Source organism: Tachypleus tridentatus, chromosome 7 (genome assembly GCF_004210375.1).
Source record: "Tachypleus tridentatus isolate NWPU-2018 chromosome 7, ASM421037v1, whole genome shotgun sequence".
In the NCBI taxonomy this organism is placed as follows: domain Eukaryota; kingdom Metazoa; phylum Arthropoda; class Merostomata; order Xiphosura; family Limulidae; genus Tachypleus; species Tachypleus tridentatus.
Genome location: NC_134831.1, coordinates 45,486,277 through 45,497,685, shown reverse-complemented (window position 1 = coordinate 45,497,685; position 11,409 = coordinate 45,486,277). Strand labels below are relative to the sequence as shown.

General features: G+C 35.6%; 1 long non-coding RNA gene across 1 annotated transcript; it reads left to right on the top strand.

The window, feature by feature from the left end:
- The first annotated feature begins 905 nt into the window (after positions 1–905).
- LOC143257986 (uncharacterized) lies at positions 906–6,503 on the top strand. Its single transcript, XR_013032071.1, has 2 exons — positions 906–1,006; positions 5,603–6,503. It is a non-coding gene; the product is annotated as an uncharacterized LOC143257986 (long non-coding RNA).
- Positions 6,504–11,409: the final 4,906 nt, after the last annotated feature.

Here is an 11,409-nt window from a genome sequence, read left to right as displayed (position 1 = left end):
TAAAAGTACAATAAATTAAACCGTCAGTTTCTTCAAACGTTAGAGGAAAGTCAATATTAACATGTCATTTATAAGCTACCTGGCGTTCCTAACTACATATTACAAAAGATTTCCCTATAGCAAATATTTGTTTTTGAATTTCGCGCAAAACTACACGATGGCTATCTGTGCTTACCATATCTAACTTTGCAGTGTAAGACTTGAAGGAAAGCAGCTAGTCATCACTACCCACCGCCAACTCTTGGGCTACTCTTTTACCGACGAATAGTGGGATTGACCGTAACATTATAATACCTCATGACTGAAAGGTCAAGTATATTTGGTGTGACGCGGATTCGAACCCGCGACCCTGCAGGTATGAGCTGAGCGCTCTAATCAACTTCACTATTCCAGGTCTTATAGTCAGTTAAGTAGTTCATAGCTTCCCTTCGTACTTTGGTGTGTAGGTTGTAAGTATTTAGATTTATGTAAAACTTGTATACGTCAGAATGATCGCAAGATCGATCGGAACGTTGCACCTGTTTACGATGTTTCGCTGTAACTTACAATAAAATAATAACTAAATATAGTTTTTAAACTCCTGGGTTGCAACACTAAAAAACTCATTTACTCATCTTAATTCTTGATCAATGAACGTAAAAAACATGACTGTTTAATCAGAAACGATTTATCAATTAATGAACACACATTAAGTAACCATCTTCGCGTGGTCAACTTTCAAACAGTTAATATAAACATCTAACCTTTTGTTTAAACTTTAAACAAACAAAAAACTGTTACTGCACTATTTTCATTAAGGCAGTTTTTTAGTGTGAATAGATACATTTGTGGTAAAACATAAAAATACGTCTTTGTTGTTACTTGGTTTTGTTCGGATATTTAACCTACCGTGTGGCTTCTTTAGCAAGGTGAGTATTATCACTGTTATTTAACCAACTGTGTGGCTTCTTTAACAAGGTGACTATTATCACTGTTATTTAACCAACTGTGTGGCTTCTTTAACAAGGTGAGTATTATCAGTTTAATCAGAGCAATTACAGTTAATTTTAAGAAATTCACCTTTACGAGTTTTTAATTTCGTGGATATAAATGTATTTATTTTTGAAACAAACTAGTTTTCTTTTAAGTTATATTATCTTCAAATTAAATTTTTTATGAAGCTACATTTTTATTATCTTAGGTTTGGTTTGGTTTTTGAATTTTACGCAAAGCTCCATGAAGGCTATCTGCACTAGCCGTCCCTAATTTAGCAGTGTAAGACTAGAGGGAAGGCAGCTTAGTCATCACCACCCACTACCAACTCTTGAGCTATTCTTTTACCAACGAAGAGTGGGATTGATCGTAACCATTATAACGCTCCCACGACTGAAAGAGCGAGCATGTTTGGTGTGGCTGGGATATATTATCTTAGGAATAATCACTCTGAATGCAGTTAACCATAAGGTATATTTTAGTGTATTTTTATTTGGCAAGGTGCAGGGGCGGTATTAGCCATTCTGAACCCTCGAGAAGAATTCGATTAATGGTGCCCTATAATGATAAGAAAACTTAGAGGTTTATTAAAAGGCATAGCACTGGGGGGTCTCCTATGTGTGGGGTCCCAGGGAATTGCGCAGTTTGTCCAATAAGTTGTTTAGACCGCCTATGTCAAGGTAGTTCTCACTTTAGAGCCCCTCTGTGGCACTGCAGTATATCTGCATATTTATACTGCTGGAAACCGGGTTTTGATATCCGTGGTGGGTGTAGCACAGATGTGTAGCTTTGGCTTAATAACAAACAACAGCTGACGTTAGAAATAATACAATTAGTGCGATTTTTAGCGTCATTAAAATAGTTGACTATAAATTAAAAATGTCATGATTTTTATGTCTTTTACGCTAACATTAAAATTTGGTTGTTGAAACCAATATACCAAACGCCTAGAATACTTTAGTCACGCCAGCCGTGTCTCCGTTATTCCTGATGACGAGAAACTCACTTGAAGTAAAAATGTATCTCAGGACGGCTGGTAGGGTGTTAACACTTCTACCAAAATAAAACAGAGAACTTTTCAACAAAGTACTGAAATACACGTGTCTCTCTTCGTCTAGTCTATTAATACGGGAAATCTCACGAGGGTTATCTATAAGCAGGTAAAGGGCAGAGGTTTTGGTGTCACGATGTACGTTAAAAGTCGCATGTAGTTTTGACTTGATTAGTAATCATTTGTTAAGCTGTCAACATTAAAGTACATCTGATGGAATGAAAATATATTGTAGAATGGACTGTTGAGTTGAGACACACTAGCAGCACAACAAATGTTCTTATTAGTATTACGGTTTTTATTTTTTTCTTCATTAAAAATAATTTGCTCTGAATGTATTTTCGAGAATAATATTCTTTTGAATTGTGTTGTGTATAAAATGTTGTAAACATAGATCTACAATATTTATCTATATTTTAGCAGAAAAGTATCTGGTTACTTTAAAAAAAAAATCCTGATTTTTGATGCGAAATAAATGAGTGTGAACAGTTTTTAGATCTCTTTGTGTAAAATGGAACTTCTTGGACTCTGCCATTTTAAGGCTTAAGACAGTTGTTAAACAGGTACAATATAAATATCGTTGGCCTTATAGTACATGTAGGCCTAAGTGTACATTTCAGAAGAAATGACCAATAAACCTTGGCGCAAATATGGGCACCTCGTAAGCATTTTCATGGTGGCTTCAATCACAAGAAAATTTTAGAACCAAATATAGTCATATCGCCTCAACGACTGAAAGAGAGAGCATGTTTAGTGGGGAAGGGATTCGAACCCGCGACCTTCAAATTACGAGTAACGTATTTTTGTCACATTTTTATAGTGGCTTCAATCACAAGAAATTTTAGAATCAATAGAGCTGGTGTCACTTGGCACAAACTGAAGCCGTGAGATTGTCCTCTTTATAAATGTTTTATAATTATTAATAGTTTTAGTGAAGTACGTATTATCACATAAGGGTTTGTCTGGTATGCTTCTTTCTATTCTATCTTCACATCAGATATTCCTATTTATTTTATTTCTTAACCTTTCTAAGGGCCTACACGAAATCTATCCGTTTGCAGAGTTTCTTAGCAGCATTTTGCGTCTCCCTCCCATTGTACTTGCAAATTTACCTTGCATGGCGCATGGTAACCTGTTGGTCCCAAACCAATACGGCATGAATGGTCATGTTATGGTCCGTAACGATGCAACCCTAACACACACGGGATCAAATACAAGTAGAACTAAATATATTTAATATGTACAATTTGTAGAATACAGAGCTTGACATTTATTAAAAGGTGATAGTATGTTTAATTACAGACACTGTTCGTGTAACTGACAACATTGAAGTGGAAGAACAATGGGTGAAACAAGTACATGTAACTATATACAGGTCCTGTAATCATAGAGAAAATAACTAATAACATTTTAAGATATTATTTACTTCATATGCTTTATATGTATTATGCCAACCATCATTTCAACGGTTTTAAAATCAATACAGATGTATTTGAAAAAAACATGGTCTGCACTATTGCTAAATTAGATGACTTATTTTTTTTAATTCATATCAAATTATTTCTTCGCGCAAAGCCGCATGAGGACAATCTAAGCTTCTTGTCCCAAAGTAAGGGTAGAGGGAAGGCAATTAGTCATCACCACCCACCACCAACTCTTGGGCTGTTTTTTGCCAAGGAATCATATGATTGACTGTCACATTATATCGCATCAGCGATTGAAAGAGAGAACATGTTTGGTGAGAAGAGGATTCAAACCCGCGACCTTCAAATTACGAGTCTAGCATCCTAGTCATGCGTATTTTGTTGAGAAGTGTTACTTTAGATTTACTTGTTACCCGTTTTGTTAGGATTAAAATTTATGGAACCGATATTATGTTTCTTTCAAGCACTTTTCAATCGAACGCCATTCTTACGTTCCTTGGTCCGACAGGGCCAGGTAGGTTAAGGCGTTCGACTCGTAATCTGAGGTTCGATTCGCGGGCTCGAATCCCGGTTGCACCAAACATGCTCGCCCTTTCAGCCGTGGGAGCGTTATAAAGTGACAGTCAATCCCACTATTCATTGGTAAAAGAGTAGTCCAAGAGTTGGCGGTGGGTGTTGATGACTAGCTGCCTTCCCTGTAGTCTTACACTGCTAAATTAGGGACGGCTAGCACAGACAGCCCCCGAGTAGCTTTGCGCAAAATTCAAAACAAACAAACAAACAAACAAACAATCTTATGTTCCTGGGAAGATTGAATTGAAACTTGGTAGAGTGATACATTTGTCCAATACCTCAAAATGTCTTTGTCATTTTTTTTAATTTAAGATTTGTAAGGATATTATTGGGGTAAAGATAAAAAACAACCCAAAAATGCATATTTTGGGCTTTTGTGCGATCATACAGTAATCACGATGAAATGTAGGATAATTATACATTTTCATGTGTCAGCCACATTGGCTTTAAAAAGTTGGATTTGTCTAAATTGAGACTTTTTAGAGTGGTTAGAATTCACCAAAAAAGGTATTATTTAAGGATTTCGGGTAAGTTACTCGCATGTATTTTGGCAAATTTACATGAGATTTGCCACAAAGATATTTTGTGCACATCCCATACATTGGCAAACAAAAATGGTGGTATGGTACGAAAAGCATAATTTTAGACTTTTTAACAATTACTCCGCTGTATTTCGATCAATTTACATGAAAGTTGATACAAAGATATTTTTTGTATTGGTTCGATATGTACACACACACACACACACACATATATATATATATATATATATTGGGCATATCCCATATTTCTTATGTAAATATATATACATAAACTGGAATATTCCTAATTTCGGTCATTTTACGGGGTTCAAAAAGCTAAGTAAACCTATAATGTTAAGGGTTTTGGAATTTTGCTTAGCCTTGTTTAAACCAATTTGCACAGTATTTGCCAAATATGCTAATCACAGGTCCCAAATAAAAACAGGCAATTCGGGAATTATTGTATTTTGCTCAATTTTTCAGTGAGGAAAGCGCAGTTTGAGATTTTCATGAATCATTCTTGCATATGTAAACTAACTCACCTGGGATTTGATACAAAGGTACCTTATTGCAGATCCCAAGAAGTTATATAGAGAGTTTTCGATTTTTCTATGGTTTTCATGAGTTTTCTAGTGTCAGAATTGACCATGTTGGGATTGTGTGGCATAAAAATATTGCATTCGTCGATGAAAGGAGGTCTTTTTAGTTTGTTTTTCTTTTTTCTTATACATTTTTTACTTAGAATTTCTGTACTGTATGAAATCCTTACAAATTCATAGAGAAAAGAATGCTTAAGTGTTTTAAATTTTAATATACAGTTTATTTAAGAAATTCAGTCAAATTTTAATGATAATTTAAATCAACTTGTTTGTTTGTAAAATAAAAACCCGCTAGTACAGCAGTAAGTCTACGCACTTATAACGTTAAAATAAGGGGTTCGAGTCCCGTCGGTAGGCTCAGCAGTTAGTCCGATGTGGCTTTTGCTATGAGAAAACACACACACATTCTTTGTTAAGTTTATAATTCAACAAATAAAGTTCCAAATGTTCTACCTCTTCTAGTTTGTTCGGGAAAACTCTGGCTCGATGTTACAGTGGAGACAGAAGCTTTCAACATTCTTGAAATCAACAAGTTTGCAAGTACTTTCAAAATGGATACTTAAACAACCGATAGAATATTAAGAAAACCCCAAAAATAGCAGAACAATCAGAAAAATATTCAAAGAATAAAATCAATCAGCGAAATAATTGATAATAGAACAAAATAATCTGAAATAATAAAAAACCAACGAGTGAAATGTTTTAAAACAAAAGTCATAACATGCCTTTGAATAACAGCCAAGTTGTACGAAGCATATAATCATGAAATATTTCTCTTGTTATGTTAGTATTGCAAAGTTTCTATCTTGGTCTCATTTTCTAAGTAGATGTTTAGTATAATAATTCAGGTAATATTTATATTTTATGTGCTGATATGAGCAAAACTGGAAAAGAAAAAAACAGAAAACTTCTTCAATTTTATCAATGGTTGAGAAAAGTATTATTTTCAAGATAATAAATTAAAAATAACCATTTATATTAATTTGTTGTAACATCTAATGTCACGATATATGTACTGGTTTTTGCTCTTTTATGCAAAACGTCTTGTTAAATTTATTAATTTGATATAGCAAACATAATTACGAACTACTTATTGATAAAAAAAAATTAATTCCCGGATTAATGTGCTGCACGTGATTTTAATGGTCGTTAGGTAACAGATCTAACTTGTATATTACTGTGTAATACAAGGGTATTGCATACGATATTTACTGAGAACGATTCAACATTAATACGAAAGAAGATCCAAAGTTTCATCTCTATTCTATTGCTTTCGGTATTATGTTTCCTAAATTTGTTGATGATATTTAAACCTTTAGTCACTATCACTTCAATCTTCTATTAAATAAAGTGTATTCTGATATATTTTGTGTTTAATGGAATGAGAGAAGCGACAGTTTTTAGTTTATATGTTGTAATCACACCGGCCGGCATACGAAACAAAACACGCCATCAACTACATGCGAAAAAGGACATCAATACATACATAGGAAAGATAACATTATTACTAACATACGAAAAACGACACTATTAACCGACATACGAAAAAGAAAAAGAAACCATTTCCGACATACGAAAAAAATACATCTTTATTGACATGCGACAGAAGAAAGACATAAAGGCTGCCATCTGGTGAATTTGATGTCAGTGAGATTTCATTCTACTTTTACAATAAATTTGCCAGGATAAAACGACTGACTAATAGGAAGGAAGAACTGCACTTCCTCAAACTTACTTTTGAATTCAGTGCTAAAGACGAATTACTTAGACACAAAAAGGGAATAAAACTTTTGGTTTCAGCTGACAATATTCGTTCTATCATACCATAACGTGTGTGCGTGAAACATGACAGGCCGTAATTCCGTAAATTGAGAACCACAGGAACATCTACTGCACACAAAAGTGAAATTAAACTGAGATCGTGAAAATCTTGGAAATCGTTTTAAGCTAACATTGAAAATTGTCACGGATTTCTAAAGAAGAAAAGTATAGAAGCGTATTGACCACTTCTGAAACACCAGATACGTATTAATCCATAAGACTTATCTCGCGTGCGTAGTTATGTTTGTTAAAGGATATACAACATATATAATTAAGCGAGCTTCGAGTGAATATTGTTCCCCCAGTAGCACAGCGGCATCTCTGCAGACTTACGACGGTAGAATTCGGGTCTCAATACTTGTAGTAATCACAACACATAGCCTTTTGTGTAGCTTTGTGCATAACTACAAATAAACAAATAAATGTTATTATTTTACAAGTGTTGTATGTATCCTATGACAGTGGCTTCAATAAGGTTTTACGGTAAATGAATACTCCCTTGCTAATTCAACATTCTGTTTCTCGTGTGATGAGTGTGGCATGGTATTTAGCTTACTGGGCTGGATATAAGTTCACTCCGCGATACTTCTTTCTGATGTCATTGTGATGTAAAGGTGACAGTCAATTGCTAATCCTTATCCGGTATCAAAACCGGTATAAGTACGATGTGCTTACTTTCTGGTTATCAACTGGGACCTCCGTTCTCAACCCCAGGAGAAAAAAAATCATAATGTAACGTCTCAAATAAGGTTCGAGTTGAAAATGTCAAATATTGACACTTCGTCACATAAATATACTCTAATGGGCCTGGCATGGTCAAATTGGTTAGGGTGCTCAACTCGTAATCTGACGATCGCGGGTTCGAATACCCGTCACAACAAACATTCTCGCCCTTTGAGCCTTGAGGGCGTTATAATGGCAAGTCAATCCCACTATTCGTTGATAAAAGAGTAGCCCAAGAGTCGGCGGTGGGTGGTGATGACTAGTTACCTTCCATCTCGTCTCACATTGCTAAATTAGGAACGACCAGCGCAGGTAGCCCTCCTGTAGCTTTGCACGAAATTCAAAAAATAAACAAACAAACAAACCAACTATACTCTAAATCTCTTGAAATAACATTTAATACTAAGCTTAGGCTGTGTATTAAAATTCCCAGTTGATGCTTTGTATTTTTCTTCTTTAACAGGCTGGGTAAGATAATAATCAATGAAACGTTTGAGAATGGGTTTTTTCTCGTACTTGTGATTCGAATATCTGCTTAAAGTTTCATTGCACGTAATTAGTAGCCATGACAACTTATCTAATCCGTTACTAGGAGATGGAACCCACATACTGTTCTACATTTTCAGCTAATGAAATGCAGTTAAAGTACATATTCTCTTCTTTTCTTTACATTTTCTTTCGTTTGAATATGTAATGGCAGTGCTTCTGGTTGAAAACTGGTTTTTCTTAGTAAGAGATTGTAGCATTTTAAGGCGGAATTCATTCTCATAAGATTGTATTAATTCTACTTCTTTTCTCTTTAATTGTTGCTGTTAATTTAGTGAGTTTAAAAACATGTCTTCTAGAATCAAACTGTTATACTTTACTCTGATGTTACTTGAAGAAGTTAGTTACAGAGAGATACCATGAACTCCCTTTCATTATGCGCATGTGTACCGATCTATCCTGTCACAATCAAATATGTGTCTAAACAACAGGATGAAGTACAAGATACCGTGAAAAATTATAAGATTGTGTTTGATGATCGGGAACTTGTTCAGCTCGAGTTTGAGACTATAGACGTCAAGAGATTAACGAAAGAAAAGAAAAAAAAACTGGATATATGAAAGAGAACTAATAATCTGCGCAGAGGCGAAGAATTAGTGTAACATACTGCCAGTGAGAAATAGAATTTAGTTCTAAACATATTAACTATATAGCTCATGATAAAAGCAATATCTAATGTTGCAATGATATAACTCAAGAAGAGAGTGGCATACCGTTTAAAGGGAGCTGTAACAGAGGATATAGAGAGATTAGTAAAAAGTGGGAAATCTTCTAGCACTTACGCATATACTGCAGTGTCAATACCTAAGTCTGATGAGGTAATATTAAATATGGGTTGAATGATTCTTACGTATTGCCTCACTTGGTTAATGATGTTACATCAGTAAAACTGATTTATCGAAAGCTCATTTTCAAGTCAAGTGAGAGGAAGATGATAAAGATAAATGTTTTCACCTCTTATGGATTAGTTGAGTTCAATGTAGTGCAAATAATGTTCCAGCAACATTTAAAAAGTTAGTGGATACCGTCTTAAGGGGCTTAGGGAGTCAGTAGCAGCGTACGTAGATGATACTGTACACGATAATTGGGATTAGAGCATAAGAGTGTCGAGGGACGTTTGAGTAAAGTAGTCTTAAGAGTAAAACCAGCTAAATGTTAAGTACACTAAATAGGGTGTCACACGGTAGGTAAAGCTTGGGAGTTACTTAAGACTGAGACCTTTCTTTGGAATGGTAGGGTGTTACAGGTAGTCTCTTCCAAGTTTATGGAAACAGCAGGTCTACTCGTAGAATTAAACTGTAACTCAGAAACAAAACGTGTTTTGTGGGATGAGGCCTGTGAGACCAATTAAAAGAAGCACTGTGTAAAAAAAAAAATCTATTTTGCAAAGCTAGAAGTAAACATTAGCAACCCTTGTGTAACCTGAAGTCTCCGATACAGCTATAAGGGTAGTGCTGAGCTAAATAAACGAGAATATGTGGAACGTTCGGTACTCCATTTACGCCTAAAATTATAATCTTGCAAGAAAGTTTTAAGAGCTACTGAGAAAGAGTGTTTGATAATCATGTGTTGGGAGGACATGACAAATTGAAACAATTTCCCTTAAGTAAAGCATTTGTCGTGGAAAAGGCCACAATAATCTAATGTTGTTGTATAAAGTAAGAATGAAAACAGATAATGGAATCTGTTACTGCAGGATTTTAATTGTAAAGCACATTACAGATCAGAAAATGCTCAACAAACTGTAAACACCGTAAGAACTGGACTTATAAAGATCAACCTTTGACCTCGCTCTGATTATAAACTAATATATATTGAATGTAAATTCAAGGTTTATTATCCATCGAGATAGATGATGTTGTGGGCAAATGTTTCGTTACGAAAATAAATGAGAGGGTAAGATTTTGTGAACATACTAGCTCGAGCCCTGAACAGTAAAGGTGAATTGGGGGGGGTATTTTCCGATTAAATGTTTATGGATATATATATATATATGTACATAAGAAATGTGTACGTAAAATACATATACACTGCTGGCCAAAATCTTAAGACCAATGAACATAAAGAAAAAATATGCATTTTGCGTTCTTAGACTCAATCACTTATTTGAGTAGAGCTTCGAAAGATGAAAAAAAAACCTTTTAGCATTTAATAGGGAAAATGTGAACAGTATGAAATTAGCCTAAATACTAGCTTGTCAAAAGTTTAAGACCATACCAAAAAGAAGTCCTAAACAGAGTAGGAAATGCCCAACAAGAGGTCTCAGTAGTAAGTTGCACGACCGTCATTGCGATTAACTGCAAAAATTCGCTTTCGTATTGTCGATATAAGCATTTGCAGAAGGCTGGCTGGAACTTTTCTCCAAGTGGTGAAGATGGCTTCACGAATATTATACACTGTTTGGAATTGACGAACACGCTGGATGGTCCAAAAGAATCTCGATATTCGCCATGAAAAAGTCCTTTGTCCTGCGGGCATTGTGGATTGCAGCGTAGTCCTGCTGAAAGATCCAATCATTTCCATATAAGTGAGTGCCTTCAGTTAATAAGGATGCTCTCTCCAACATGCCAATGTAGCCAGCTGCTGTTTGACTCTTTGTATAACCTGAAGCTCTATTGTTCCATGGAAGGAGAAAGCACCCCAGATCATGATGGAACCTCCTCCACTATGTCGTATAGAAAATGTCTCCGGTTGGATATCCTTATCATGCCAGTAACGTTGGAAGCCATCTGGACCATCCAGGTTAATTTTTTCTCATCAGAGAACAAAACCTTCTTCCACTTTTCTACGTCCCATGTTTGGTGCTTCTCAGCAAAGCTTAACCGAGCTGTTTCGTGGTGTGAAAGGAGGCGTGGCCTTGGAAGACGGTTACGGTTTTTAAAGCCTTTCTCTCGTAGATGCCGTCTTATTGTTGTTGAGCTGCATTCTGCGTCCGTAAGGGCCTTAATCTGGTTCGACGATCGGCTGGTGTATTGCCGTACAACCCGTCAAATTTTCCTGCTCAACGCCGGCAAAATTTTCTTGGGGCGACCACTTGAAATTCTCGTTCCGTATCTCTCAGAGTCTTTTAAAAAATTTGCAACATCAGTTTTACTACGCCCAATCTCACCAGCGGTGGCACGCTGAGAGAGACCTTGCTTTTGCAGCTCAACAATTCTGCCACGTTCAAACTCTGTCAA